The 27,573-nt window shown below is 44.2% G+C and overlaps 1 protein-coding gene and 1 long non-coding RNA gene across 9 annotated transcripts in view; one reads left to right on the forward strand and one right to left on the reverse strand.

Annotated features, from left to right (window-relative positions):
• LOC112835671 (uncharacterized) lies at positions 1-27,495 on the forward strand. Of its 5 annotated transcripts, none has more exons than XR_012377927.1 (4): positions 1-132; positions 14,737-14,997; positions 16,060-16,139; positions 26,788-27,495. It is a non-coding gene; the product is annotated as an uncharacterized lncRNA (long non-coding RNA). The 5 variants fall into 5 exon arrangements; XR_003211288.2 differs by having other exon boundaries at positions 16,060-16,123; XR_003211289.2 differs by having other exon boundaries at positions 14,737-14,993; positions 16,060-16,123.
• Positions 1-27,573, reverse strand: part of LOC112836105 (serine peptidase inhibitor Kazal type 2) — a 137,205-nt gene that overhangs the window by 29,387 nt on the left and 80,245 nt on the right. Inside the window, exon 1 of one of the 4 annotated variants that reach the window (XM_025887224.2) lies at positions 2,565-2,707. The exons of 2 other annotated variants lie outside the window; for them this stretch is intronic. The gene's annotated coding sequence lies outside the window, so the exon portion shown is untranslated. Of the gene's footprint in view, positions 1-2,305; positions 2,464-2,564; positions 2,708-27,573 lie in introns of those variants that run through there. One more of the 4 variants, XM_073891733.1, reaches the window with a different exon arrangement.

Below are 27,573 nucleotides of genomic sequence, written 5' to 3' on the forward strand. Positions count from 1 at the left end.
CGGAGTCCCAGGAACTGAGGGGGCCCCTTGTCCCCGCCTGCAGGCCTGGGTCCCCGAGGAAGGAGGCTCCTTGTCACGGAGGCTAGGCCGGCTGCCCTGCCAGTGCAGCGTCCACACAGGAGGGGGAACCAGGTAATTTCTCTAAAGCCCTGTGAGCAGAATTTCTTGACGTTTTATCTCCACTGTAGTGTTCTTAAGGTGGCGCTCCGTTTTTCACAAAGATAAATGCAGCGGTCTCCAATAAGTACGAATGCATTTAACACAAAATAGACCAATTCAGACAAAGCATTCTGTCAGGCCCCACAGTCCATAGGGAATTCCCTGAGGGATGGGATTTGAGGAATTCTACTCCAAACCCCCAATCCTGGTATATTTTCCCCCAGCAAGTTGCTTGGAATTTTTACCAGTTGGGATTATACATTTGGCCTAAAACTTTGATCCTCCTGATTGCCCCAAATGGTAATTCCTATTTAGATAACATTTCAAAGAATTCCCAGATACGTTATCTTGCTGGAACCTATTTAATATCCTGGGACATAACTCATTAAACAATTATTGTCTATTAACATCATAACTTTAATAAGTTTTCCAGAGACAGAGAAGCAAAGCCCCGAGGGGATGAGACCCTGGAAATCAGATGCGTTTAGACTGGAAGGGAGCTGAGAAACCACCTAACACGTGGAGCCGGCACAGGCAGAGCAGGGGAGGTGGGTGGTCCCGTGGGCACCCCTGCCCCCACACAGGGGCCATGGTGAGGGGCAGACGAGAACAGCAGTAGCCACAGAGACAAACGTCACCCTGTCATGTGGGTGCCCAGGACCGACCTAGAACTCATAATGAAAAGCCCCCGCGGTGCCAAATCGACTCATTCCAGGGCTGAGAACTCGAGCTCAATCCTGCAAGAACAACTTGGCCGCACCCGGCATCTCAACAGAGAGCCTGGTGTGTCGGCTGCCACTCTCCCAAGGCATATAATCCTCTGGCTTATCCCAGATATTTTTGGAGGGAACAAAAGGAAGCCTTCGTTTTGAAACATCCCTTCTCACGTATTAGCACAATCCGTCAATAATGCACTTTTGAGGTTCTGAGTAATTCTTCCCGCTGGCTGCCCCGAGTGTGTCTGGGTTCCGAGAATTTGCTTGAAATGCACCAGATACCTTGTCTTAGCTAGAGCCGCAAGTGTGGTTTGGAGGACCCAGTAGTGTGGTCTCAGGGGTTCCTCTTCCTCTGAGATCCTGCTGCTGTCTTCCCTGGGCCATGGGACATGGTGGTTGTATGGTCAGGGGCAGACCCACCCTCTCTCTGGGCTTCCCTAGCCTCATGTGTCAAGGGAGAGGTTGGGGTTTCACTGGTTCTGCTTCTCATCCCTGGCTTGATGGGAAACAGACCTTACTTACAAGTGAGCTTCAGCTGGGTGGCCAACTCCCCACTCCTTCTCTGCAGGTTCCTAGCCAGCAGTTTTAGCTCAGTTAAAAATAATACGTTAGCTTAAATGCATCCATTGGGGGTCCGTGGAGTTCTAGGGCTCCAGAAAATGAGTGTCAAGGTATATGTTGGGGGCAGGGCGAACTACCTGGGAAAGATCCTTGGCTTTCGCCAGATTCTTAAAAACCAGGTTCTTGACCCCAAAGGAGGAACTATGGAATTTATGTCATGCTTTATTCCTATTATATCCTACATGTATTTTATTAATATGATGCCCAATTGTAACTCCTCTACTGTCTGCTCCCTCTCCTCCTCCCTCCCCCTCTTCTCAGTACCTTTATGTTGTTCTCTCCCTGCTCCACTAAAAGGCCTGTGGAGTTGGCAGTGCTGCCCTGTCCCCTGGGAACTTTTCACATTCCTCTCCTCTTCAAGACCTTCTCACCTAAGTTATGTGGAGGGCTGTGCCTCTTTATTCAACGTTTCCTATCCCACCATACCTAACACTTCACCTAAATACCTGGATACCACTGTGTTCCATTGCCTCAAAACGCCAGAGCATGAGATTCCTTTTTATCTTAAACAAGATCAATGTTTGCATTGTTGTAAATAAGTATTAGAAGAACCAGACATAACAAGAAATAGCACTACAGATCCTCCACTGAGCCGCCTCTGCTTCATCCAGAGATACCTCCTCTTACTCCCTTCTACCAAACACAAAAAAATATTTAAAAAAAATAATACAATGTCTGATTTGAGACCGAGATGAGTAATAGCAACATCAGCTTCTAAATGATAGATTCATACGCATCTGGCACAGTCACACAAACACGGGTTTCAAAGTGTCTTCCAGAGAGAGGAGAGAGCAAGAAAGACATCTCACCTGCTGGCCAAAAGGCCAAAATGGGCTCCACCTTGCCTCCAGTTCCCCTAACCCCTTGCATGTCTGCAAGGGTCTGCTACCTTCCACCCGGCCGGGCTGTCTGGCTCCCTGCTCGGGAGCAGCTCTTCACTTTTATTCTGCCCTTCAGCCCTGCCTTTTCCCCAGCAGACTAGCACATACGGCAACTACAGCACTGCAGGCCAGTGTCTACACGATTTCATTCTTCTGCAATAAAGGCAAACCTCTGAAAGTTACTTACGTGGAAGTGGCAAAGGCAGGCTCTGGATTTGGAAGCCGAGTCTGCTGATGCCAGCCCACTTAAATAGCTGGGTTGGCTGACGCGCGTTGTTGATAGCACGTTTTTTTACGCCTGTGAGTGCACGCTCAAGCAAGGACCTGAAAAACCTGCAGTGTGGGCAGCAGGGGAAGAGCTGAAAGTATGCCCAGGTTACATCTCTCCTGGTTCTTCGAGTCTGATAGGCAGGTGGTGACTTCTGAGTTTCGTGGAACTTTCTCGGCACCACCTCCTTGTCCCTGATCTCTTTCTTTGCCAGGCAAGACTCTTCACCAAGATTACATGAGAGATGCAGCTGAGAGAGGAAGGAAGAAACAAAGGACCCTGACTGTTGCACCAAGTTCCTTATTTTGAATGGGCTTCCAGCTAGATGTTGCCGTACTTTAAACCCTAGGCTTGGTGAGGTTGATTTCACAGCTCTGTGGGCTGGATGCCAAGTTAAGCGCCTGGACAGTTGCCCAATCAATGAAAAGCTGTGGTGGATGTCTGTGTGGGTTGTTTTTTTTTTTCCAGGCACAGAACGGACAAATAAAGAACAGTTATAGGGGAGGTCCAGGCTAGGATGATACAATTTTAGGTCCCCTTCAAAAACGATTTTAGTTTCTTTCTTCTGCCTCTGTACTTTCCTCCTGACTTCCCCTCCCCTTCCTTTGTTAATGAAATTCCTATCTAAGAGTTGAAACATTCCCCATGAAAGCTCAAATAAAAAGCCAGTGTGTGAGCCAGGCTGTGGGAAGATGCACTCCAAACGTGAGAAGTGTTCCGTGGTTCCTGTGATTGTCAGTGGAAACGTTTCTGAGGGTGAGGGTATGTGTGTGGGTGTGGGGACCCAGTTAGCTGATGTTTATCTGTTTTTTATAGCTAGATATGGCAGTTAATAGTCAATTGCAGCATTGCTAAACACATTAGGTGGGTATGATTTTGAGAGGATGAAGGAAGAGAGACAGGGTTTGGTGAGATCATTTATGGGAGTATCTGTGAGTATTTGCTGGTACGTAGCGCAGACTGGTAAGTTCCACCCGGATTACAAAGCCTATATTCTTCACTTCACTGGACAAAGAAAAAGCCCGCTTGATTCTCTCAGGAACAGCGGCTATATATGAAAGAAGAACAGCAATCATTAAGAATATTTCTTTCTCTCTTGGGAAAGGGGGGGAATGGTTATAAAACATGTGTGGGAGAATAGTAGAGACAGGGGGCCTGGCCTATCCCAACCTTGGTTACCAGAAGAATTCTTTTGTTGCCTAATTCATTGCCTAACTTTTGACTGTTCTATGGCCAAATCTGTATTCTTGCCTCCCAGATTTCTTGAATGCAGGGTCTATATCTTGTTTATCATTTGACACCTACAGAGCCTGGCACAAATGATGAGGACAATGACAATGATGATGGTGATGATGATGTCTGGGTTTACACTCAGGACTGATTGGAATCAATATTTAGAAAGTTGCTTCAGAATGTTTTCAACTATCCTTATTTGTTTGTTTATCATCTGTCTTCTGGAATATGACTTCCATGACCTCAGTGACCTTGCCCACCTTGCCCACTCTTGTAACCCCAACACCCAGCACAGTGTCTGGCCCATAGTAGGTGCTCAACAGATATGTGCTGTTTGCTTTGTTTCTAAATTCCTTTGAAGCATGTGCAACCCAACAGACAGAAGTTCTGGAATCAGTCGTCTCCTCTTGGTTCACACATGTTTCTTTCCCTCTTGTATAATGCGTTGGCTTCAAGTGATTCCTCTTTATCCAGTGTATCATGGAGATGAAACTGAAAGAGGCAGAAATCACAGGGCAGTTTGATATCACTTAAGAACTCTGCAGGTATGTGGTTTCAGGTTGCTCAGTGGTGCAATAAAGTTACCAAGAACACAGGCATTTTCTGTGTTCCATTTTGAAGTCTTCAGTGTGATAGCATTGCCTCCTGTCATGGTGGCAATGTTGATGTGGTAGCTTGGTATATCCCATCCTTAAATGAAAAAAATCAAAGACAAGTAGGAGGGGAAATGGGCTTTCTCCTTAGTATACCTCTATGTTAGAAAAGTCTTTCCAGAAGCCATCAGCAGACTTCCAATGATGTCTCTTTGCAGAGAACGGGGTCAAATGGCCACCACACTGGCTAAATCCATCATGACCACTCCAGGCCATGAGAATTTTGCTTCACTCTAGTAGCTCTCTTTGGCTATGGCACTTTTTTTTTTTAATGAAGAAAAGCTTACTTCGACTCTCAGCAAAATTAAAACTATTTCAACAACCCACAAATAAGGGAAGTAGCTGGCTACAGTGATTTCTTTGTCTATGGGCTTAGATTATAAGTCTGTATCACCACGGATTTTCGGCATATCCAAGGAATAGCATATAATCTAGCAGCCTCTTATCTTCTCCTATGTCTGATGGGATTGGTGATGCTATTAGTTCTCAGAAACATCAAGCCTAATACTGCAACTAAGCATAAAAAGGTTGCCAAACAGTCTCTAAGGGTTTAAGACTCATTTTCCTGCCCTTCTCCTTGTCTCTTATATTTCACTGGAATCCCATATTCCCACGTTTGCATCTGGGAGCTCCAGCTACTGCTTCGGATTTGTAAACTGGAAACAGATGGTTGATACAACAATTCTCACCTAGTTTGTATTTTCTCCTGGTGATGAGCAAATTTCAAATTAACACGCAGATAGGCAATTTTGTTTTCCTTCTCTTCACTGTTCTAGACCTTTTCCTTGTGGTGGACTTCAAGAACTCTCCTCTCCATTGTCACAGATCAAGAGAATTAGGATGAAAGATGTGGTGAAAAGAACAGTATCTGGGGGACACCTGGGTGGCTCAGTCAGTTAGGCATCTGCCTTCGGCTCGGGTCGTGATCCTGGGGTCCTGGGATTGAGTCCCACATCCGGCTCCCTGCTCAGCGGGGAGTCTGGTTCTCCCTCTCCATCCACCTCTCCCCCTGCTCATGTTTCTCTCTCTAAGAAAAAAAAAAAAAAAAGAACAGTATCTGGGTGCTCAATAAGTGTGTGTTGAGTGACTGAAAGAATGGTGGAAAGAAAAGAGTATGGACTTCTGAATCATGCAGGCTTGCATTCAAGTCCCACCTCTGCCACTTCCCTTCGATGTGAGCCAAGGCAAGTTATACAACTTCTCTCAGACTCAGTTTCCTCATCTATAAAATAGGTTTGCCAAAAGGACTAGAGATAATATATGTAAAGCACTTAGCATAATGCCTAGAACATAGTATATGCTCAATAAATGGTAGTTGCTGCTAATAGTTACAACAATAAGCCCAATTTTCCTTAGTCATCTTTGTGGAGCCCACACATGGTGGGCACAAAATAGTGAACCTAAAGCCCTGTGTGCTACAGCAAATGGGAGTGTTTGGAAGAGCTACATAGAAGGCGGTGATATCTGCACCGTGGGCAGCAGTTTCTTTCCTGCTCCAAGCCAGAGATCACCGAAGTGCAGGAGGCCACTTTATGTATGAGGAGCATGCAATGGTGGAGGGAGAGAAAAGCCATTCCCTGGGGAGCAGAAAACTGCCAAAGACATTTAAGAAAAGTTATCATGAGTGATATAAACCTCCCCAGAGCCAAAATCTGACTTGGACAGAAGCAAATTAGGAAGAAGGGTGACCAGAGTATAGAAGCATATACCAGCTGAAAGTTCTACCCCCCAAGGTGTGAACTTGCTGAGATAGTGTGGAAGTGCTGACTCCCAGCGGGCCTTTCCTGGGCCCAGCCTGGCTGGGAGGCAAACCAGCGTGGCCAGTAGCAGAGGATCAGCAATGACAGAGAACCTGGATGCAGAAAAGGATGTCAGCTAACCTGGGTTGGAGATGTTTCCCTTGGCTGCTCCTGGCAGAGGGTTTCACACACTCCCTGGGGAGGAGCGACTGAGAGTTATAACAGAACCACACTCTAGCTTGTTGTGAACTGGTAGTGATTAGGTCATTCTTTCTGTGAACTGCAGGTATTTATTTCCAAGTGTGGATTCCATCATCTTACCTAATTCATCCGCTGTCCTGGTGGATTCCTGAGTCAGTGGATGACTAGGAGTTAGGATGCTGTGGCCCATGCCCAGCGCCCACTGCGGAAGGTGCCTGGGGAAGGCTGTTCTGACTGGGTGTGGTCCGTGTTGCCTTTGCTCTTTGACTTAAAAGTCATAGTCTCCTCTCATTCCATTTTGTTTCATCCAGAGTCTAATGAACGGGGAGGTCACAAAGCATCATTTTCCCTAGAAACCCCATTCATGCTCTTGATCAGAGGAGGGGAAGACCCTTGGTAATGGGGAGCATCAGCCACCTGTGGAAGGAGGGAGGGGGAGGGGGCATCTGTCTTCACCCATGAACACCTCCAAAAGCGTCCACTCCTCTCCCTCAGCATTAGGACTCACGGACGGCAGCAGGAGCTGTGGAGTAACATTCCCAAGAGGGGTGGAGCCTCACCTAAGAGGCTGACCTTCCATGAGTGACAGGAAGGTATTGCAGGTTGGGGCCACCTCAGCTTGATTGTCATCCCCTAATACACAGGGTGAAGAAAGAGAGTCCCCACACCCATGAAATTTCAGGGATGGGCCCTGTGCTTTTAGAAAGCAGCGGGTGGGGAGCTGGAGTGAAGAAAACGAAAATCCTTTGGTAAAAACTTGCCTGACTGGGTGTCAAACCCAGGCCTAGTCCATGCTACCAATCACCACACAGCATGACCTTTGTGGCCACTTGTCAGGGTGACTCACTGGAGCCCCAAGGAGGAGAGTAAGAGCAGTTCCCACCTCCTCCCCAGGGGTACGCCCTCCAAGCTCCCTCTATTTAAGATACTTGACTTCTTCTGTGAGTGATTTTGCCTGGAAACACAGCAGAAGAAAGGAAAAAAGGGGAGCTAACAAAAATATAAAGCTTGCAGACAAACCAAAAAACAACAACAAAAAATGTATGTTTGATACTGTGGGCAAAGGGCTGAACATACTTTGGGCTAAAATTGTGGATCAGCTGAAGGGAGAGAACAGTGTTGATTAACAGCTTCAGACCTTTTCCTTCCTGCCTCCTCCCCTCCACCTCCAAGGCCACAGGGTGGACTCAGCATGTGACTCCAGAAGCTCCCATGCCCTATGCCTCAGTCTGCATGAGGAGGGAGTTGAACTAGATGATCCCTCTGAGGTCCTTTCCATTTTAATCTTCTGCCCTCCAAGGGGAGAGGGTCAGGGGCCACTGGGTGGAGAGGAGGGAACCCCAGCAGCCACAGGGGAGGATGGACCCCCCACTAAGGGCTGAGAGAAATGAGAGGAAGCATCAGGTACAATGTGAGCAACTATTGTGACACTGAAACCCTCCGCTCACTACCATTGGTAAAGGTCCGCTCCCTGAGGCTCCCTAGTCCCCCTCCTCAACAACCTGGGCCTCCCCAAACCTCCTGGGATCCAGTAATTAGAGGTAACACCTGGCTGTGTGTATATGTGTGTGTGTGTGTGTGTGTGTGTGTGTGTGTGTGTGTGTGTGTGTAGCAGAGAGAGCAACCAGGACTCAGCTCCAGTTACCATGCTTCAAGCATGTGTTTGGTCAGTGCCTGACTTTCCACTACAGTCTAGGGAGACATCTTAAAAGAGAAACCCCCAAGGTGGGGGAGTTTACAGGGATGGGGTTGGGGGGTGTGTGGGTGAAGAAGGGAGGGAGGGAGGACTGTACATATATCATCCCTGAAAAAAAAAATGTCTAAAGTTAATTTCTGCTTTTGGCAAAAATATGCTCTAGTCTGATTTTGTTAACTAATTCAGCACAATTCTGCACATTTCAGCAAAAACCTCCTTCCTCTATGGCCTTCTCTGAGGTTTCTGTAATGAGGCCCTGGCAGGGCAGTGGGCAGTGATTTAAGGTCTCTTGTACAATGGCTTCTGTTGTGGGGAATTACATAAATGGTGGTGTACACTCTTGCATATGACTTTTACCTCTCTGGAGAGTCAGCTCCCAGACTAGTCTTTCCAGTGGGTTCTGAATAACCTGCAAGAGGGCCTGGTGTCCTGAGTTGACTTCCCAAAGATGACACGGATGAGGGAGCAAAAGGCAGGCTGAAGGCAAAGCACAAGAGAACACCCCACACCCCCCTCCCAGATGGGATATTTGTGACATTCTTCAGGCACTCCTGACTGCCCAAGAACAAAGGAAGGGGAAAAACCAATGGTCAACTAATAGAGATCACAGTCACGCAGGACATGAGCCTCCAACACTTTACAACAGTCTTAATGATTTACAAGAAAAGAAAAAAAAAGCAGTCTCACCAACAGTCAGACCTCCAGAAACCTCCAGACTCAATTTCCTGAGGCCCTAACATCACCTTCCCCTCCATAGGATAGAAAACCTTACATGATCAATCACTCCTCACAACCCCAGCCAGGTCTTTCTGCCCACAGGTCCTGTCCCTGTGTCATAATGAAACTACCTTTTACCTTTTAGCACTGAAGACGTCTCCAGAATTTTCTTGACTGCTCATTCACATTTCACATCAATACCACTGACTCTGTTCCTTGACTCAAAGGGAAATAAACTCTGCATTTTTCATGATGCTGCCCATAGTTACCCCGTCTGTCCCAAGGCCAAATCTCAGGCTGAAGAGAATTTAGGGTGGTACCAGGATTCAGAGGGAAGGCTCTGGAGACGGTGTGGACCTGGCTCAGACCTATGGCGACCAATGGTCCTGGTTTTCCCAGAACTGTCCTGGTTTAGCACTGGGTATCCCATGTCCTAGAAAACCCCCCAGTCCTGAGCAAACTGGGATGGTTTGTCACCGTATCCTAGTTTTCTTACATCGTAGTCAGTAATTTAAACTCCTTTTTTTTTTTTAAAGATTTATTTATTTATTTGAAGGGGGAGGGGCTGAGAGAGAGGGAGAGAGAGTCTTAAGCAGACTCCACACTGAGCACAGACCCCAATGTGGGGCTGGATCTCACAACCCTGAGATCACGACTGGAGCCGAAACCAAGAGTCCGACACTTAACCAACTGAACCACCCAGGCACCCCAGTAATTTAACCTCTTTGAACCTTAGTTTCCTCATATGTGAAATGAAGATAATGATCACCACCTCATGTGATATTTGAGGAGTAGGGTTGATACCCACCCAAAGATTGTTCAGGAAGAAAAGAGAGGACTGGGTGACAAAAGTAATGTGTTTGCGCCTCTGTTCCAAGGAGGAGAGGGCTCTTCCCCCCCCATGTGTTTTGACCTTTCCAAGGGTAGGTGTGAGCACAACACTTGAGGATTCTGGAACAATCCAGAAAGCCTTGCAGGCCCTGGCTAATGCAGAAAGCTGGATTAAGGTCTCTCCCGGCCCTGTGATTATCTGACTAAGTGTAAATGGCAGAGGTTGCTGCCTGCTTGCAGAAGTCACTTTTAGCAGCTACCACTTAGGAGTCACAAATAAGGGATTATGAAGCCTTTTCTTTTCAGCTTCCTTGTTGCCCCTCAGCTATTGTGCACAGAGATTCTTAACTAATAGCTGTGTTCTGAGTGACTATTTCCCAGTAACTACTGTTTCAGGGCTGAAAAAGGAAAAGAAGTTAATGTTTTCCAAAGACTCCCTTGCAAGCCTTTTGCAGCCCAAGGGTGAATTTCACCGGCGTCTTGATCCCTGGCAGTAGAGGCTGAGGGCTGTCTTGGAGACCAGAAGCAGCAAGCAAGAACTCCCAGAACAAAAGAGAGGCAAGGGAATTATATATTCAAATGCCCTGATAGAAGAAGGCTTTAATCAAAGACACCATAGAAAACAAGCCGCAGGCTGATAGGGAGTATTTGGAACATGAAGGTGTCAAAGGGGTCCAGGCTTATTCTGAAAAGAACAAAATGACTGGGGAAAATGGTCCTTCCTAGTTGAGCAGAGCTATGTCAGCACTAACAACATGAGGGGGCACCTATTAGAAAGGTGCCAAGGGTTGGAGATTATTCAAAGTGTGACCGTCTTTACCATCCCGGCCCTCCTACCCCCACCACAAATGAAGTGAGAAACATTAGAATTAGTGCCAGATCCTGATTGAAAATAGAAGTTTGCAGAAGTTGGAAAATTCAACATGCAAGACTCTGGCACCAGGGATAACTAACTAGTCCAAGGCAGTGGATGGCACAATTTTGTGTAATTAGGACACATTTGGGAGGAGAGAAAAAAAGAACTCTCCAATCAGGAATTTACTGATTTACATAAACATTAGTGTGATCGTTGGTTTCAAATCCAATGGTGCCTCCTTCATATTTACATCCTAAATTAATGAGGGGCAGGATGCCAAGGACAGCGATGTTGCTGGCTTTCGGTGGCACACAAAACTACCCACCAGACTCTGGGGAAACCTTCAAAGTAGATGTTTCTAGGTTACCAAGTTATTTTTCTCCTGTATTTCCCACCCCTTTCTTTTTTTTTTTTTAAAGATTTTATTTATTTATTTGAGAGAGAGAATGAGAGACTGAGAGCATGAGAGGGAGGAGGGTCAGAGGGAGAAGCAGACTTTCTGCTAAGCAGGGAGCCCTATGTGGGACTCGATCCCGGGACTCCAGGATCATGACCTGAGCCGAAGGCAGTCGCTTAACCAACTGAGCCACCCAGGCGCCCCTTCCCACCCCTTTCTAAAGAAAATTAAAGTCTGGAACAATTAATTCAAAAGTCAAGAAATTTGATTATCTGAGTCATGCATTAAGCCATGGCCATTAACTAGTACTGCATGATAAATCACTCCAAAGCTTAGTGACTTAAATTAACCACAATCATTTTATTACCTCTTCCAGTTTCTCTGGTCAGGAATGTAGGGAGGGCTCAGTGGGGAGATTCTGGTCTGGGGCCCCTCATACGATTGCAATCAGACAGTGGCTGGAGCTAGAACAGCAGAGGAGCTGGAGAAGCTGCGGTCTTACTGGGGTTCTCCCTCTTGTAGCCTCAAGGTCTCTCCATGCAGTCTCTCCACAAGTGCTGGTTGAGCTTCTTCACAACATGGTGGCCAAGCGCGCCAGTGCAAGTAATTCAGCTCCCAAGGGAGGAGCATCAACTTTTATGACATGGCCTTCGAAGTCATGTGGCATCATTTCTACCACATTCTCACATTGGTTACAAGTGAGTCACAAGGCCACCTAACTCAAGGGGAATTAGTGGAGAATTCTTAATTCCTACTAGAGAAATTGCAAGCTTCCAGAAGAGCAATGTGGGATGGGAGATATTGTGGCCATCTTTGGAAAATACAATATGCCATAAGATATGAATAACTGATGATCCTAACCTTTAAAAGAAATTTTTGTATTTTAAGAAAATGATGTTAACCCAATAGATCTCTAAATTAGTGAAATATGTCCTGAAGAACCTAGTGTTCGCTACCTTCGACCCCTTCTTCTCCACATTACCTCTGATTCTTCAGGGTCAAACAGGGTGTAATGTGATGTGTTAGTTTGTTGGGGCCCCCATAACAAAGTACCACAGATTGGGGGGCTTATACAACAGAAATGTATGTCTCCCAGTTCTGGAGGCTAGAAGTCTCAGATAACGATGTCAGCGGGGTTGATCCTTCCTGAGAACTGTAAGAGAACAACTGGTCCATGCCTCCCCTTTAGTTTCTGGCAGTTTGCTGGGACTCTCTGTTGTCCCTTGTCTTGTGGAAGCATCCCTCGCATCTCTGCCTTCATCTTCACATGGCATTCTCCCTGATGCATGTGTCTCTGTCCAAATTTCCCCTTTTTTATAAGGACACCAGTCCTATTGGGTTAGGGGCCCATCCTACTCCAGCGTGACCTCATCTTAACTAATTATATCTGCAGTGACCTTATTTCCAAATAAGGTTACATGCTGAGCTACTGGGGTTAGAACTTCGACATGTGAATTGGGGTGGGGGGGGCATTCAACCCACAACATGTGTCTTATTTTCTGAAGGAAGGAGCTTCTTTTGATATGGTTTCTAAGATTATGAATGGGAGAGTAGCACCCAATTGCAAGTAACATTTTCAAATTTTCTATCTTCTTTCCATGGCCCTTGCCATTCTCTCCTATCTCCTAAACACCTTCAAATTTTAAGGAAAGGTTTTCATTAAGGCTATTGATGTCATTACAGTATTTTAGGATTAACGGTGTTTTTTATTAGAATGTCCATAAATAAATAAATAAATATTTTTAAATGTCATTATCAGATGTTGGTTATAGAACCTCATTCCCTCCCAAATTCTCTATAATCCTAATGTCACTAGTTATAGAACTTCAAATTGCCTAAGATTTTTCAAGACCTTATCCTCTTTGGAACCTGGGCCTCATATCTATGCAGCAACTTAGTTCATTTAAGGAGGCTCAAAGAACAATTTCTTGACTTAGGCAATGTGAAATTGTTCTCTCTTAATATTATGCAGACATTTAAAAATGTATTTCCTTTGGATGTTTGAAGCAAAAAGAAAGACAGTCACCTCCTGCTGTTTCATTAGGGAAGCCGCACCTCTTTGGTTTTCCTGACCGAGCACTTATCTTGTACTTGATGTTTTCAAAATACCGTCCAAGCCTTAAATAGCCAGTTTCCACTACATCTTTATGAGATGTGAGGATTCTTGCCATTTTTAGTAAAGGAATTTGAAGCAAAAAGCACCAAGGTGACCTGTATAGCAAAGGTGGTATAACAAATCAGGACTAGAGCCAAGTGTCTGCCATGTCATGAACTAAAACTTTGTTTTGTGCAAACCCAGGGACAGATTCTCACGACCACATCCCTTTCCCGTCTTCCCAGAAGCCAGATGCCCACTTTCCCCTCTGCTCTGCAGTCACTGGGGAAGCAGCAGATGAGGCAGGAATTAGCAGATGCCCAGCAAACAAGGACAAGGCCTAGCAGATACCGACTGGAAGCAGGCCTGTTCTTAGTGTTTCTAAAACACCCCCTGGAGAGTCTCAGAAATCAGAGGGGGAACCTTTGGGATATGAAGCCCCATTCAGCAGGTGGGCATCGCAATGCAATCAGTCACTTTACCCACTGGGCGGTGAGGTCTGGGAAAATCAGGACATGTATCAATACTAAAAATGGTATAGGAGGTGTTCCTTCTAGTCTTAGAAAGCTGCGATCTTCTTGATTAGAGACTCCACTGGAAACAAGCCCTCTGCAATTCTTTGGTCTAGTCTTAAGCCAGCAAACAATAATAGCAAACTTTACGGTCTTTCCTAAATTAGGAAGGTGCGGCCAGACAGACTCCCAGACATCTTATGTGGCTGCTTCCCCAGGAAGACTTGTAGGCCCCATAACACTCTGTAGTATTTGCAGAGTTCTTGGTTTCTCCTCTGATGAGAGAATATTGCATATCATTGGCTGGTCCTATACTTGAGAGCAGGAAAATTAGTGGCATGCAAATTATCTTATTTAAGGTCGTTCAAGACTCCACCCAGACCAGCATTTTATGCTTAGGCAGGCCATTAAAGCAAAAAGCAAATGCAAATTACAAGCTCCCCTGCAGAGGTACCAAGCATACCCTTTCCCTTCTTTTCTCTTTAGTCATTCACTTTAAAACTGTGATTGCCTCTTTACTTGGCAGAAGTATATCTAAGTAAGGTGTGTTTTGCTTTGATTGTAGGATACTCGGGTGCAATAGCATATGGTGTGGACCTCTTTCTAAGCAAGAAAATAAGTTCAGGCTTCGCATCTTCATATCAAGATGCCATGTTGGTCCTGCACACCTGAATTCTAAGCACAGGGATCTGAGCATTTAGGTCTATTTTCCTAATCAATACTAGGAAACTCATCCCATTTCTCAGTTCATCTTAGTATAGGTTTTCAGTTATAAAACTTTTACATTCACAATGTTTATTATTTATACATGTCTTAATGATTTATTTTTAGAGTTTTTACTACAAGGCACCTCAAATCTTTTTTTAAATAATGTAAACATGGTATTAATAATAAATAAAACACATAATATTCAACACTGAGGATTTCCTTAAAAATCATTGTGTTTTGGGGTGCCTGGGTAGCTCAGTCCTTGGGCATCTGCCTTCAGCTCGGGTCGTGATCCCGGGGTCCTGGGTCCTGGGATCAAGCTCCGCATCGGACTCTCTGCTCAGCGGAAAGCCTGCTTCTCCCTCTCCCACTCCCCCTGCTTGTGTTCCCTCTCTCTCTGTCAAATAAATAAATAAAATCTTTAAAAAAAAAATCATTGTGTTTTGTTCATAGGTTGACTAGAGAACACTGGTAAAAGATAACCAGTCCTGTTATTTTGCTGGACACACTCATACTGCCATACTGGAAGTTAAGATACTGAAATCTCTGGATGAATTGTTTAAAGCCACTGTCCTCCTGAGGACCTACCACAGGCACTGAACTCTGCACCTTCCCTGGGACCTCCCCCTTATTCACCTTCTCCAGGATCCAGCAACCAAAGGGGCCCTAAAGGACCAACTCCAAACTATGACCAGTTGCCATTCTCTCATGTTGGTAATCTTGCTGTTCTGGCTATGTATTTTAATATTCCCCTTAGAGGGAAGGTTTTTGCTACTCTTGCATCCCTTTAGTGCTAACAATAGCTTCGCACTAATTTTTTGCAAACAATATTCTTAACCGACTGAGCCACCCAGGCGTCCCATAAACAATATTCTTTTAAGGGCAAGGTAGTGGTGAAGAATACAGATTCTGAAGCTGGACTGCTTGGGTTCAAGCCCTGGTTCAGCCTCATATTTGTCCCTGTGACCTTAGTGCGTTCTGTATCTTCTCCACACCTCATTTCTTTCTCTGTGAGTTGGCGGTAATAGTGGTATCTCCTCATAGGGTTGTTGTGAGGAATGAACAGCGAAGATAAGTCAAGCAGTTAGAACATGCTCATAGTAAGCTCAGCATATTAGCCATTATTACTGAGCATCTACCATGTGTCAGGCACAGTACTAAATGCTTTCTGTTATCTTATCCCCCCAACACCCCATCAAGTAGATATTATCACCCCTATTTTAAAGAGAACTGAATCTCAAAGAAATTAAGAAAGGTTACCATGCTGGTAATGGATAGAGCAGATTTAAATTCCTATCTCTGGGGCACCTGGGTGGCTCAGATGGTTAAGCGTCTGCCTTCGGCTCAGGTCATGATCCCAAGGTCCTGGGATTGAACCCCACATCGGGCTCCCTGCTAAGCAGGGAGTCTGCTTCTCCCTCTCCCTCTGCCTGCCACTCCCCCTGCTCGTTCTCAATCTCTTTCTGTCAAATAAATAAATAAAATCTTAAACAAAAAAAGAAGGGCGCCTGGGTGGCTCAGTCGTTAAGCATCTGCCTTCAGCTCAGGTCATGATCCCAGGGTCCTGGGTTCGAGCCCCACATCGGGCTCCCTGCTCAGCGAGAAGCCTGCTTCTCCCTCTCCCACTCCCCCTGCTTGTGTTCCTGCCCTCGCTGTCTCTCTCTGTCAAATAAATAAAATCTTAAAAAAAAAAAGAAAAAGTACGTTAATTTAAAAAAAATAAAAATAAATTCCTATCTCTTTGACCCAAAGTCTATGCTTTCCCCTCTGATTTAGAGTCTTCCCTGGTAGAAGTAACACTTGGCAGCAAAGAAGAAAGAGAAGAGGCCATCTGGTCCAGGTACCTTTGTTAAATGGCAAGTATGTGAAGATTCTAAGTGGATACAGACACCTTGCAGAGGATGGATGGCAAATGGAGTTCCTGTCTAACTAGAAGAGTTAGAGCTTCTATTAACAACAATGTTCTCCCACCACCCCAGCTTTGGCAGGCATCCCCGACCCCTCCTGTTCCCTCACTCCCAGACCTAGTCACTAAGCCCCTCAATTCTGTTCCAGTGGTGTCTCTCACATCCCTGCCATTCCATTCATGCTTTGTGCTAACACTCCATTTCAAGTTCTCATTACCTCATGTCTAGATAATTTCAAAAGCCTCTTAACTAGAGTCCCAGCCTCCATGTCTCTAAGTCACCCCTCCTGCAATCACCACATTATCCCTAAAGAAACTGCTTCTATCACATGATTTCACCATTCAAACCCCCCCACCCCTGCTGCCGCCACACACACCCTGTGACTACCCAGTGTCTACTGACTATAGTTCAGCTATTTAGAATGACCTTCCAATTCCTTCTTAATCTAATTCCAATCTTTATTTCCAAACTGCTCTCCCAGGATTCTTCTGTAAGAATCCTATGATTTAGCCAAGATTGTTTCCTTGTTATTCCTTAACCATGCTATTTCCTTTCCCACCTCCAAGCCTTACCCACTCCATTCCTCATGCCTGGCCCATTCTCCTCCACTCTTCTAAATCCCATATGTCCATCATAACCCAACGTGACCACCCTTTCCGCTGTGACCCCTTCCATGCCCACTCCAGGGAAGTGAATCTTCTCCTTTATCTGACCTATACCCCTCATTTGGCACCTAGACTCCATTGCCTTATATTATAAATTTGCTCTTTGTACCTGCTCTGTTTTCCCAGGTACCTTGTGACTGCCTTACAGCCAGGGGAGCGAAGGAGATGGATGGTGGGAGGGTTTTGACAGGGAGGTGGCGGTATAGCCTGGTGGTTAGGCCTTTGGGCTCAGGGATCAGACAGCCTGGGTTTGAATCACAGCTCTGCATTAACTACCTAACTAGGCAATTTTTATCAAGACAGCTAATCTCTCAGTGTCCCCATCTATAAAACTAGGACAATGACTGTTCCTTCCTCAAAGAGCTATTGTGAAGATTAATGAGCTGGTATGTAGAGAGCCCTTATCCAGGGCCTGGCACGTAGATAAAGCTCAATCAATATTATTTATTATCGAACCAAAACAGAGAGTGCATGATGTGCTAGACCCCAAATAAATTACTTTATTTAATTTGTATGACAACCCTATAAGGTAATAGATCATGCCTTAGCTCTGCCCTAGCTCTGGAGCCTTCTCACCAGCCCTGAATCAGGACTTTTCCATGAGAGAGAAGCTCACCCCAGTCACGTGTAAGCCATGTTTAATATCCCTGTTGCAGCTGAACTTAATTCTAACAGGCACGATTCCTGTCACTCTGGTGCTGGAAATAGTGGCACTTCTCTCTAGTGACCGCTAGGAACTTCATTTCTAGTATTCAAAAAATTATATTAGGAGGGAATAACCCAATTTAAGTCTTTCCTACATTGGTCAGCTTTTCTTTAGAGTGAGCAGGAGGATATGAGATTGAAGAATAAAGAGAGAGAAACAGATACAGATTCTTTCCAAAAAGGCGGGGAGGAGGTGGGACTGGACTAAACTCAGGGACCCTAGGCGGCCGTCACCATAACCCCCTGGGGACGCTGGGGCAGATGCAGTTTCACTGCTGACACAGTCTCTTCAGAGAATAACGTGGCTGTTTCGGGCTGTGTAGATCTTAAGTCCAGCCTCAGGTCAGAAACATGCCTGGAGCTGGCTATGGGTTGTTTTGGTTATGATTTAGCAATTTGCGTTAAGTCATGACCTTGGTCTGTCCTTTGTGCATCTACCTAAAAATGAAGAAAAGTGGAGGGGGTGGAGCAAGATGGCAGAGGAGTAGGAGACCTGGATTTCGTCTGGTCCCAGAAATTCAGCTGGATAGGGATCAAACCATTCTGAACACCTACGAACTCAACAGGAGATCGAAGATAAGAGGAGTAACAACACTCTGAACAGAAAAGCGACCACTTTCTGGAAGGTAGGACGTGCGGAGAAGTGAATCCGAGGCGATATTCGGGAGGATAGACGGCAGGGGAGGGGGCCTCCGTCGGCCGCTTCTGGCAAGTGATAGAGCCGCGGAGCACAAAATTGGACCCTTTAGAAGTCGGCTCCGCTGAGGGACGTCACTCCAGTGGCTAAGCGGGGGGTGGCACCCTCGCAGGACAGTGTGGTCTCAGGACCCTCAGGGTCACAGAAAGACCGGGGGTGCCTGAGTGCGGCAGAGCTCCCAGGTATTGGAGCGGGGAAGCCGGCTGCAGAGACGGAGCCGAGGCGCGGGCTCTCAGCTCGGGGTTGCCATAAACTGTGATCCGCGGCCCAGTCGGGCCACTGCTCCTCCAGCAGGGACCCAACAAGCGGCAGAGCCGCAGAGACTCCCCTTCCTTCCCGGGGAGGAGCGGTGCGGGAGTGCACCGCAGGGATCTGCTGGGTTTGGAGACTCCACACGGGGTCGGGAGCCAGAGATAGAAACGCTCGGTCATAGGCCGGGTGAGCACGGAGTGGGCATGGGAGACCAGGGAGATGGGAGTGACTGCTTTTCTCTGGGGGTGGCACTGAGGAGCGGGGCCCGAGTTCTTGGCTCCTCTGGGGCGGAGATTGGGAGGCCGCCATTTTCACTCTCATCCTCCAAAGCTGTACCGAGAGCTTGCAGGGAACAAAAGCTCCCGAGAGCAAACCCGAGTGGATAAATTAGCCCGGACCCGGCAAGGGCAGGGCAATTGCACCTCCGGCAAAGACATTTGGGAACCATGGCAACAGGCCCCTCCCCCAGAAGATCAGCAAGAACAGCCAGCCAAGACCAAGTTTACCGAACAATGAGAACGTCAGAACGCCAGCGCTAGGGGAATACTGCACATAGAATTCATGGCTTTTTTTTACCATGACTCTTTAGTCTTTCAAAGTTAATTTTTTTAACTGTCTTTTTTTTTTGAATTTTTCTTTTTCCCTTTTTCAACCAACATCTATCAATCCCTATTTTTTAAAAAACATTTTTATTTTTAGAGTCATATTCTATCCCTTCATAGTAGTTACCCTTATTTTTGGCATATATATATAAATTGTTCTCCCTTTAAAATTTTGAGATACAGTTTCCTCTAACATCAAAATATATCCTAAAGCTCAAGTGTATGGCTTTGTTCTAGTCTCCTGCCTGATCACATTCTCTCACTTTTTTTTCTCTTTTTTTAAAAATCCTCTTCTTTCTTTTTTCAAACAACTTCTTATCAATTCCTTTTATAAAATTTTTTATAATTTTCAAATTTACAGTCATATTCCATCCCTTCATCATATCAACTCTTATTTTTGTACATATATAAGTTTTTCTTTCTTTAAAATTTTGGGAAACACTTTCTTCTAACAGACCAAAATACACCCCAAATCTAGTGTGTGGTACTGATCTATGCACCAGCCTGATCATATTTGATCATATTCTGTTTTATTTTTGTTTTGTTCTGTTTTTGTTTGTTTTTATGTTTTTCTTTTTCTTTCTTTTTCTTTTTCTTTTTTCTTTCTTTCCCTTTGTTTTCCCCGGCCTCAGGTCTTTTCTGATTCGTTTAGAGTATATTTTCTGGGGACGTTGTTACCCTGTTAGCATTCTGTTTTCTCATTCATCTCTTCTTCTCTGGACAAAATGACAAGATGGAAAAAATCACCTCAACGAAAAGAACAAGAGGTAGTACCAACTGCCAGGGACCTACTCGATATGGACATTAGTACAATGTCAGACCTAGAGTTCAGAATCATGATTTTAAAGATACTAGCTGGGCTTGAAAAAGCATGGAAGTTATTAGAGAAACCCTTTCTGAAGAAATAAAAGAACTAAAATCTAACCAAGTCGAAATCAAAAGGGCTATTAATGAGGTGCAATAAAAAATGGGGGCACTAACTGCTAGGATAAATGAGGCAGAAGAGAGAATCAGTGATATAGAAGACCAAATGATGGAAAATAAAGCTGAGAAAAAGAGAGATAAACAATTACTGGATCATGAGGGCAGAATTCAAGAGATAAGTGATACCATAAGACAAAATAATATTAGAATAATTGGGATCCCAGAAGAAGAAAGAGAGAGGGGGGCAGAAGGTATATTGGAGCAAGTTATAGCAGAGAACATCCCTAATGTGGGGAAGTAAACAGGCATCAAAGTCCATGAGGCACAGAGAACCCCTCTCAATATCAATAAAAATACATCAACACCCCGACATCTAATAGTAAAACTTACGAGTTTCAGAGACAAAGAGAATATCCTGAAAGCAGCTCGGGAGAAGAGATATGTAACCTACAATGGTAGAAACATTAGACTGGCAACAGACCTATCCAGAGAGACCTGGCAGGCCAGAAAGGACTGGCATGATATATTCGGAGCACTAAATGAGAAAAATATGCAGCCAAGAATATTATATACAGCAAGGCTGTCATTGAAAAATAGAAGGAGAGATAAAAAGCTTCCAGGACAAACAAAAACTAAAGGAATTTGCAAACACAAAACCAGCCCGACAAGAAATATTGAAAGGGGTCCTCTAAGCAAAGAGAGAGCCTAAAAGCAACATAGACCAGAAAGGAACAGAGACAATATACAGTAACAGTCACCTTACAGGCAATACAATGGCACTAAATTCATATCTTTCAATTGTTACCCTGAATGTAAATGTAAAATGGGCTAAATGCCCCAATCAAAAGACACAGGCTATCAGATTGGATTAAAAAACAAGACCCATTGATATGCTGTCTGCAAGAGACTCATTTTAGACCCAAAGACACTCCCAGATTGAAAGTGAGGGGGTGGAAAACGATTTACCATGCTAATGGACCCCAAAAGAAAGCTGGGGTGGCAATCCCTATATCAGACAAATTAGATTTTAAACCAAAGACTGTAATAAGAGATGAGGAAGGACACTATATCCTACTTAAAGGGTCTATCCAACAAGAAGATCTAACAACTGTAAATATCTATGCCCCTAACATGGGAGCAGCCAATTATATAAGGCAATTAATAACAAAAGCAAAGAAACACATGGACAACAATAGAATAATAGTGGGGGACTTTAACACCCCCCTGACTGAAATGGACAGATCATCTAAGCAAAAGATCAACAAGGAAATAAAGACTTTAAATGACACACTGGACCAAATGCACTTCACAGACATATTCAGAACATTCCATCCCAAAGCAACAGAATATACATTCTTCTCTAGTGCCCATGGAACATTCTCCAGAATTGATCACATCCTAGGTCACAAATCAGGTCTCAACTGGTACCAAAAGATTGGGATCATTCCCTGCATATTTTCAGACCACAGTGCTTTGAAACTAGAACTCAATCACAAGAGGAAAGTCGGAAAGAACTCAAATACAAGGAGGCTAAAGAGCATCCTACTAAAGAATGAATGGGTCAACCAGGAAATTAAAGAAGAATTTTAAAAATTCATGAAAACCAGTGAAAAGGAAAACACAACTGTTCAAAATCTTTGGGATGCAGCAAAGGCAGTCCTAAGAGGAAAATATATAGCAATACAAGCCTTTCTCAAGAAACAAGAATGGCCTCAAATACACAACCTAACCCTACACCTAAAGGAGCTAGAGAAAAAACAGCAAATAAAGCTTAAACCCAGCAGGAGAAGAGAAATAATAAAGATCAGAGCAGAAATCAATGAAATGGAAACCAAAAGAACAGTAGAACAGATCAATGAAACTAGGAGCTGGTTCTTTGAAAGAATTAACAAGATTGATAAACCCCTGGCCAGACTTATCAAAAAGAAAAGAGAAATGACCCAAATCAACAAAATCATGAATGAAAGAGGAGAGATCACAACCAACACCAAGGAAATACAAACAATTATAAGAACATATTATGAGCAACTCTATGCCAGCAAATCAGATAACCTGGAAGAAATGGATGTATTCCTAGAGATGTATCAACTACCATAAGTGAACCAGGAAGAAATAGGAAACCTGAACAGACCTATAACCACTAAGGAAATTGAAGCAGTCATCAAAACTCTCCCAACAAACAAGAACCCAGGGCCAGATGGCTTCCCAGGGAAATTCTACCAAACATTTAAAGAAGAATTAATACCTATTCTCCTGAAACTGTTCCAAAAAATAGAAAATGGAAGGAAAACTTCCAAACTCGTTTTATGAGGCCACCATTACCTTGATCCCCCAACCAGTCAAAGACCCCATCAAAAAGGAGAATTACAGACCAATATCCTTGATGAACATGGATGCAAAAATTCTCACCAAAATACTAGCCAATGGGATCCAACACTACATTAAAAGGATTATTCACCACGATCAAGTGGGATTTATCCCTGGGCTGCAAGGTTGGTTCAACAACCTCAAATCAATCAACGTGATACAATACATTAACAAAAGAAAGAACAAGAATCATAGGATCCTCTCAATAGATGCAGAAAAAGCATTTGACAAAGTACAGCATCCTTTCTTGATTAAAACTCTTCAGAATATAGGGATAGAGGGTACATACCTCAATATCATAAAAACCATCTATGAAAAACCTACAGTGAATATCATTCTCAATGGGGAAAAGCTGAGAGCTTTCCCCTAAGGTCAGGAACGCGGCAGGGATGTCCACTATCACCACTGCTATTCAACATAGTATTAGAAGTCATAGCCACAGCAATCAGACAACAAAAAGAAATCAAAGGCATCCAAATAGGCCAAGAAGAAGTCAAACTCTCACTGTTTGCAGATAATACGATACTTTCTGTGGAAAACCCAAAAGACTCCACCCCAAAACTGCTAGAACTCATACAGGAATTCAGTAAAGTGGCAGGATAGAAAATCAATGCACAGAAATCAGTGGCATTCCTATACACCAACAACAAGACAGAAGAAAGAGAAATTAAGGAGTCGATCCCATTTATAATTGCACCCAAAACCATAAGATACCTAGGAATAAATCTCACCAAAGAGGCAAAGGATCTGTACTCAGAAAACTATAAAATACTCATGAAGGAAATTGAGGAGGACACAAAGAAATGGAAAAATGTTCCATGCTCATGGATTGGAAGAACCAATATTGTGAAGATGTCAATGCTACCTAGAGCAATCTACACATTCGATGGAATCCCCATCAAAATACCATCCACTTTTTTCAAAGAAATGGAACAAATAATCCTAAAATTTGTATGGAAACAGAAAAGACCCCGAATAGCCAGAGGAATGTTGAAAAAAAAAAGCAAAGCTGGCGGCATCACAATTCCGGACTTCTAGCTCTATTAGAAAGCTGTCATCATCAAGACAAGTATGGTACTGGCACAAAAACAGACACATAGATCAATGGAACAGAATAGAGAGCCCAGAAATGGACCCTCAACTCTATGGTCAACTCATCTTTGACAAAGCAGGAAAGAATGTCCAATGGCAAAAAGACAGTCTCTTCAACAAATGGTGTTGGGAAAACTGGACAGCCACATGCAGAAGAATGAAACTGGACCATTTCCTTACACCACACACAAAAATAGACTCCAAATGGTTGAAAGACCTAAACGTGAAACAGGAGTCCATCAAAATCCTAAAGGAGAACACAGGCAGCAACCTCTTCAACCTCAGCCACAGCAACTTCTTCCTAGAAACATCACCAAAGGCAAGGGAAGCAAGGGCAAAAATGAACTATTGGGACTACATCAAGATAAAAAGCTTTTGCACAGCAAAAGAAACAGTCTACAAAACCAAAAGACAGCCGACAGAATGGGAGAAGATATTTGCAAATGACATATCAGATAAAGGGCTAGTATCCAAAATCTATAAAGAACTTATCAAACTCAACACCCAAAGAACAAATAATCCAATCAAGAATTGGGCAGAAGACATGAACAGACATTTTTCCAAAGAAGACATCCAAATGGCCAACAGACACATGAAAAAGTGCTCAACATCACTCAGCATCGGGGAAATCCAAATCAAAACCTCAATGAGATACACACCTCACACCAGTCAGAATGGCTAAAATTAACAAGTCAGGAAACGAAAGATGTTGGAGGGTATGCAGAGAAAGGGGAACCCTTCTACACTGTTGGTGGGAATGCAAGCTGGTGCAACCACTCTGGAAAACAGTATGGAGGTTCCTCAAACAGTTGAAAATAGAGCTACCATTCGATCCAGCAATTGCACTACTGGGTATTTACCCCAAAGATACAAATGTAGGGATCCGAAGGGATACATGCACCCCGATGTTTATAGCAGCAATGTCCACAATAGCCAAACTGTGGAAAGAGCCAACATGTCCATCAACAGATGAATGGATAAAGAATAAGTGGTACACACACACACACACACACACACACACACACACACACACACACTGGAATATTATGCAGCCATCAAAAGGAATGAGATCTTGCCATTTGCAATGACGTGGATGGAACTGGAGGGTGTCATGCTGAGCGAAATAAGTCAATCAGAGAAAGACATGTACCATATGACCTCACTGATATGAGGAATTCTTAATCTCAGGAAACAAACTGAGTGTTGCTGGAGTGGTGGGGATGTGGGGGGGAATGGGGTGGCTGGGTGATAGACATTGGGTAGGGTATGTGCTATGGTGAGCGCTGTGAATTGTGCAAGACTGTTGAATCACAGATCTGTACCTCTGAAACAAATAATACATTATATGTTAAAAAAAAAGAAGAAGAAGAAGATAGCAGGAGGAGAAGAATGAAGGGGGGGAAATTGGAGGGGGAGATGAACCATGAGAGACAATGGACTCTGAAAAACAAACTGAGGGTTCTAGAGGGGCGGGGGGTGGGAGGATGGGTTAGCCTGGTGATGGGTATTAAAGAGGGCACGTTCTGCATGGAGCACTGGGTGTTATGCACAAACAATGAATCATGGAACACTACATCAAAAACTAATGATGTAATATATGGTGATTAACATAACAATGAAAAAATAAAACTTAAAAAAAAAGAAAAGTAAAACATAAAAACACTAAGTAGGTGCCCAAATCAGTGGCACAACACCCCCTCATCCCACCTCCCTCTTGCTTTTTGGAAGAGTTTGTCCTTTCACCAGAGCTGTGAGTTCTAGCTACTCGCATTCTCAGATTCCTTATAGTTGGAGCATAGATATGAGACCTAGCTTAGTCCAATTAACCTGTAAAGTCTGCTAAGAGTCTGATGGGAAACTCTTTCTCCACTGGATATAATCTTGTTGACATGGGGTGCCTGGAACTGCTGCAGCCATCTTGTTAGTATGAGGTAGACAGGACTGACATACTGAAGAAGGCAAAGCCAAGAGATGGAAGATATCTGGTTCCTGATGACATCATTGACCCAATCTTTTAAAATTGGACTGAATCCAACTTATTGGTATATGAAGTAATAAATGTCTTTATTGTTTAATTAATTTCGGTTGGATATGTTGTTACTTGTCACCAAAAGCATCCTTACTGGTGCAGTGGCCAAAAACATTTTAACCTTCAAAGTTGTAATGCTATATCTCTATAGGTTACCCCTAGTCAAAACAAATGTATCTCGCCCTTGCTGGCATGTTCTTCCCCATTTTCTAACTGGAGACAGGTTAGGGAAATATGCTATACCCACTTTATGGAAGATTATACAGTTAAGTAATCCATATTTGAAACCTGGTTTACCTCTGTGACCTTGGGCAAATTAACTTCTCTGTGCCTCAGTTACATCATCCATTAAATGGGAAAATAATCATCCTGCTTCCTAAAATTGGATCCAATGAGCTAATACATTGAAAATACTTAGAACAGTGCCTGGCCCACAGCAAGTCATCAATCAAATATTAGTTTTGTTTTCATCCTCCCAGCACCGTGCCCTTCCCCAGGTTTCCAAGGCATTTTGCTGTCACACTTTCCACCTACATTTTCCTTTGCGTAGCATTTCTGGGAATAGCTGAAATGTGGGACAGACACGGTCAGCTCAATCCTCTTGTTAGCACGCATATCACGAGATCATCAGAAAAGAAATTTAAGAGAAAGTAACAAATATCTTGTCTGGAAACACCGTGTAGAAGCCCAAATTCCCTTCACTCCCCAGATCCCATGCTCTGCATGTCCTATACCCTATGCACTGAGATAGAGGTGGCAAGGACTCTGGGGGTTGCTTGTCCCACAGGCCCCTGGGGTGTGCCCTTAGCATGGAGTGTGTCTCTCATACATCTATAGCCCGAGTAGAAAGAAAAACCCACAGATCTTATATCTTTGCTACTTGCCATTTCTCCTCTTCTTGAGCTTGTTTGCTGGGCCAAGAATCTCGTCTCTCTTTCTTGGGAGACTTCTTTTTCCATGAAACCATGATTATACATCCTTTGTCTGGCTACCACCCACCAGGGACTCAGAGTCTGCTTCAGCTTCTTACATCTGCATTATGCTTGTCAATCTAGGTTGGCTTTCAGCCAATACTTCTGTATATCTAACCTGTAGAGCCCTTGGCTGCTTCCAAAATATTTTGGCCCAAGTTATTTAATCCTCACAAAAATCTTGTGTGGTGCATGTTTTCATTCCAAACCTGACTCCTTGGGGGCTTTTTCCTTTTCCTGTAGAGATCAAGGGCAGGGGGCGATGGGACAAAAATTTTTCACTTTCTTTGCAGTACGGGTCTGAGGTGATAAGGACTTCATCTGGTTTTACCTCAGCAGTGAACATTTGAGGAGAGAGAAAGCAAAGACCCTGCAGGAATCACCGGAAGTCCACCAGAAACTCGAGAACTTGGCTTTTGAAGGAACAACAAATGCCTGACACTTCTCTGGGAGGAAGGATCAGATTCTGACTCGTGGTGGGCCAATACAGAAGAGAGTGAGAAGGGGGAAAAGGCTCTGGGAACTAGCTGGCATAACCAAGTACCTCCTAACATGAAATCTTTTGCCTTTTGTATGAAACCAAAGAAGCACAATATTTGGCCCCCTTCAGATTAAAGATGTTCTATTGATTTACTTATCAGAGAGCCCCTCAAACATTTATATTGGCAATGATTAGGCTAGAAACTGACCCCACCCTGCCCCCTTCAGGGGTGGGGGTTCAGATTCTCCATGAACAGTTGATGCGCAGTGGAGGTTTGCCTGAACAGGATTGCAGATTCATGGAGCCCTGGTTGCTGCGTTCTGGAAGGTAGGAGGAAATGGGGGCCTGTGCGTGTGGGCTGGTACTACACAGCTTTGCCACTTCATTATCTGTCTGAGCTGCCAGACTCTTGGAAAAGTTCCTTTCATTTCTTCAATTTTATTCAGTGCCAGGTTGGGAGGCCTGGAGAGGGGTCAGGGACCCAACCATTGTGTTAACCAGAGCAGTACCAAGTGACAAATAAATGCTGTTCTTTCCTTTTTATCTTTTTCTTTTCCGCCTTCCAGGAAGATTAAAAAAAAAAACAACCCAACTCACT

The sequence above is a fragment of the Callorhinus ursinus genome, unplaced genomic scaffold, assembly GCF_003265705.2.
Source record: "Callorhinus ursinus isolate GAN/ISIS: 27379988/994484 unplaced genomic scaffold, GSC_fseal_2.0 scaffold4, whole genome shotgun sequence".
In the NCBI taxonomy this organism is placed as follows: Eukaryota; Metazoa; Chordata; class Mammalia; order Carnivora; family Otariidae; genus Callorhinus; species Callorhinus ursinus.